This window comes from Pteropus alecto, unplaced genomic scaffold, assembly GCF_000325575.1.
Source record: "Pteropus alecto unplaced genomic scaffold, ASM32557v1 scaffold57, whole genome shotgun sequence".
NCBI lineage: Eukaryota > Metazoa > Chordata > Mammalia > Chiroptera > Pteropodidae > Pteropus > Pteropus alecto.
Window position 1 is genome coordinate 505,413 of NW_006442508.1, and position 4,015 is coordinate 509,427.

Sequence of the window (4,015 nt, forward strand, 5' to 3'; positions counted from 1 at the left end):
TTCGTGAATTTTTCACTCAGCCAGGAATTCCATCATTCTCCTAATTGTTTTGTTTTAGTTGTTATTGTTTGGTTTTTCAATAATAGATTGACTTTTCCCGCTCCCCCCAGCTTTACTGAGGTATAATTGATAAAACTGTATGTCTTTAAAATGTGTGGTAATTCAATATACTTATACCCTGTGAAATGATTACAATTAATACATCCATCACCTCACATAGTTAATCTTTTCTATGTGTATGTATGTTGAGAACACATCAGATATGTTCCTTTAGCAAATTTCAATTCTAAAAGTTGTCTCCTCTTCATAAATGTTTTTAGTATCCCTCAGGATATTTGTTTCATTTTTTTTTTTTAAACAAGCATTTTATAGATACATAGATAAATAACTGCAAAAAGAAAATTAGCTTTTCATGATTGAGTCATCTAAAAACTGCAAATAACTACCTACCGTCTATTGAGCCTCACTTTTATGTGCTTTCATTATTTTAATTAATTAGAAAGTAGATAATGAATGCATTTGAGATGAAAAAATTGAGTTTGAGAGGGCTTAAAGTAATTTTCCCAAGGCCACAGAGCTTGAAGCTACTGTTGTGTTAAAGCAATCATTTATAAAGATAAGCCCATTGATACTTATTTACCTTAGATAACAGCAATATCACCCACTGTCCAGTTTCTACCAGATTTAAAATTGAAAAATACAGGAGTTTGAGCATATGTTAGTCCTACTTTCTTTTGGTAAAGTTCTTGCACAATGCTATTTAAGTTTAATTGGGAATGAAAACAAATGCTTATCAGATATTATATAGAAAAGAAAAAAATCCCAAGACAGATTTGCTTTTGATTTACCATATGCTTAGTCATAGAGTAATGCTTACTCATTCTTTCACTTAGCAAATATCTATGGAGTATTTATTTTGTATAAGACTTTAAGTTTGGCAGTGAGGAATACAAAGCTAGAGGGGAAACAGAACCTATCTTCAAGGAATAGATGATCTGCTAAGGGAGATTATTAAATAATTATAAATAAGCAGAATATTCCAAGTCAAAATCAAAATATAAGAATGCAAAGGTGGCATAGATTGTTTTTGATTGGGAGGAAATCATACTTATGTTCTAAACACAGACAAGCACATTTAGAATTTAGACGTTACATAGACCAAAGATGGCATCACACGAATATAGATTTATTTATAATGCATTGGCCATTTTATTTACAAAAATCCAAGTGATTTTCCAAAACATAAACTTTATTATTTCTTTGAAGACCAGCTGTTCACCTAAAGAAAGGCCAGGTTTCATCTTATTCAAAGTGTTAACTATTAGGCATTTTGCCATTCTTCACTATTCTGGCTTTTTAGAGAATTAAATATTATACTAATTGTAACATAATCAATTGGAAGATTACAGAGTATAGTGTGATTGGGGTAGCACCTTGGTATTTAAGGTACAAAAAGATACCCAATAATCCAAAGATTCTTAAATTTCTTCTTTGAAATTGAAAGATACCTAGTCTTGAATGAGATTGAGGATGATAAACAATCCATTTATCTAATGCTTCGACCTAATGCTGATGTGTTGTACTTTAAAAGATGTGTTGTGCTTTTCCTATTGACTTAGAATTTAAACCAATAAGGAAGGAGGAAATCTTTATAAATATTTTAAAAGGCAAGATGGCGTTGTGAATGTTGTGTAAAGATTGCTTTGTTCTTCCTTTGAATCAGTCTTTTAGAACTTTACAGTATTGATGTTTTTCTTTTATTGGTGTAGTAAGCGAACTCAAAGAAATATTCAGTCTAGATGATGACTTGGTGGCTTGAAATATATTTTCCAATGTTAAGAACACTTTACTTCTTATTGTTCAGACTTATGATGTGATGAATCCATAACAATGTTCAAAGGAAAATCAAGATTTTAAATGCCTGTTTTTATGATCATGGTGAACATGTTTCATGTGAACAAAATTAACATTAATTTGCTAGATTTTTAAAATAATTTCTAGGGTTTATTAAAATCACAAGTAAACAGAAGTCAAATTTGCAAGTTCCCCGAACAGCCAGAATCAATTTAGTCATACAGATAAAGTTTAATTTAGCTTACTTGACCTTGGTCATTTCTTGCCTCTGCCTCTGGAAATCCTGACAAACTCGAACTGTTTCCCAGGGTTGAAATGAGGCAGCCACTGAAAATTCTAATATTGTAAACAATCACTGTGGAGAATAAACAGTTAATGCTTTCTCACTTACACAAGCTGCTTTTTAACAATATATCCCAATAGAGCCTCATTCCAAGTTTTGCCTTGAGTGCTCCTGGTTTGCAACCTGCCTTTTTAGTGTGTGTGTAATAACTTTTTATTAATTACTACTTCAATGATTCATTTGGCTATTTCTGAACCTTTGACAGGTTCTTTCATTTGGAAAGTGGCATATATCACACTATTAGTTTCTTTTAATGGCTGTTCAGAGGCAGAGTTAATATCAGGTTCTCAGCACTAGCTATTTATATCTTGAGATTCTGGGTACTTTATCAAAGCTTTTGCTGTTTTAAAATTAATAAAATTGTTAATAAAGGTGTTTGCATTGTAATTTCTTAACATTGGGACTCGGGATCTTTAAAAAGACCCCCCGTCCCCCAAAAAAATCATACAAAAGGAAAAAAACTCTTTCCTTTGACTTTTTCTGTGTGGTAGGTTTCATCAGAAAATTTACCATCCCGAGGTCCCTGCTTAAATTTTCCTGGTTTCTAAAACAAACACTAGAATGTTTTCACTGTGTGAGATGTTTCAATTAGACCTAACTGAAGGTAAAAAAATGCACTTGCAATTTACCCAAAAGCAATTACTATAATAAAATTGACATCTAGTCTGTCTCTGTGATGCAAAGGAATACTTTGTCAGGAGGCTATTTTATTTCTTTTAAAAACACTGAAGGTGAAATAAAAAGTAACTGCAAAGGGGGGGAATAGAGGAAAAAATAAACAAATCCACCACCGCCCCCGCCGCCGCCACCGCTACCGCTACCACTACCACCACCACCACCAGAAAGCAAGGGAGAAAATTCGTGTTTGAAAAAATTGAACATTTCACGTCAGAACACATAAGAAACAAACTAAGGAAAGCAAAGTAAAAAATGGAGCAGGGCTGGCGGACAGGCTAAGTCAGCGATCGCTAAAAGGAAGAAAACATCCTTGTTTTCCACGCCGCCTGAAAACTGAAGGTCTAAGGGGGACAAAGGTCACCGCCTGCGTTTCTACATGCAAACATGCACACGTTTTTGTGCTTCCGCCAGCGTGTTCAGACCGCACGTAGTCATCGCCGGTTGCAACCTGACATTCTCCCCCCCCGCCGCAGCGGCCGCCTGTCTCTTTGTCTACGGCTCGGAGAAGGCCGCGCGGTGTCCACCACCCGAGCGCGCAGAGGGGCCAAGGGCCGCGCGCCCGGAAACCTCCCGCGGGCGTCGCCGCGCGCGCAGAGGCGGGGGTCGTGCGCGCGCCGCTGCCGCGGAGGCCGGAGTTAACAGCCGGGTTAGGCAACGTGCTTTGGCCCGCGGTCCCTCCCAACTTGTAGCAGGGACCGCGCGCTGGCCAGCCCGCCTCGACCAGCGAGTACGACATTTTTTTTGGCGGGGGCGCGGGGGTGGGAAGGGGGTTGGGAGAGAATGAGGAGGTTTAGAAACAGCTTTGGTTTACCGCGCCTCTTATTTAGGCAAAATTTCCGGCCCTTTTTGCCTCATTCACCAGCGCAAAACGGCTACCGCCTCACTCGAAAACCCGACGCAGTGTAAAGCGCTTGGTCCTCCATGTGACACCTCCTCGACAAGGGAAGGGGGAAATTCGTATGGCTTTCCCGCGAGCCTCTTTTGGTGGGAGGAGGGAACGGGTCCAATGCGGCAGAGCCCACCAAGCCGGGACTCTTGTCTCCTGAGGGAGCGTGAGAGGCGGGAGCGCCCGTGGGCCCGGGTCGCCGGAGTGGCCCGGCTGGGCGAGCGAAAGCGCCATGGCGGATCCAGGGGACGAAC

General features: G+C 39.3%; 1 protein-coding gene across 7 annotated transcripts in view; it reads left to right on the forward strand.

The window, feature by feature from the left end:
* The first annotated feature begins 3,378 nt into the window (after nt 1–3,378).
* N4BP2 (NEDD4 binding protein 2) overlaps nt 3,379–4,015 on the forward strand; it is a 91,554-nt gene continuing 90,917 nt past the window's right edge. For 2 of the 7 annotated variants that reach the window (XM_025040209.1, XM_025040210.1), the window contains exon 1: nt 3,401–3,602. The gene's annotated coding sequence lies outside the window, so the exon portion shown is untranslated. Of the gene's footprint in view, nt 3,603–4,015 lie in introns of all 7 variants that reach the window. The other 5 variants (XM_025040211.1, XM_025040206.1, XM_025040205.1 and 2 more) reach the window with 5 other exon arrangements.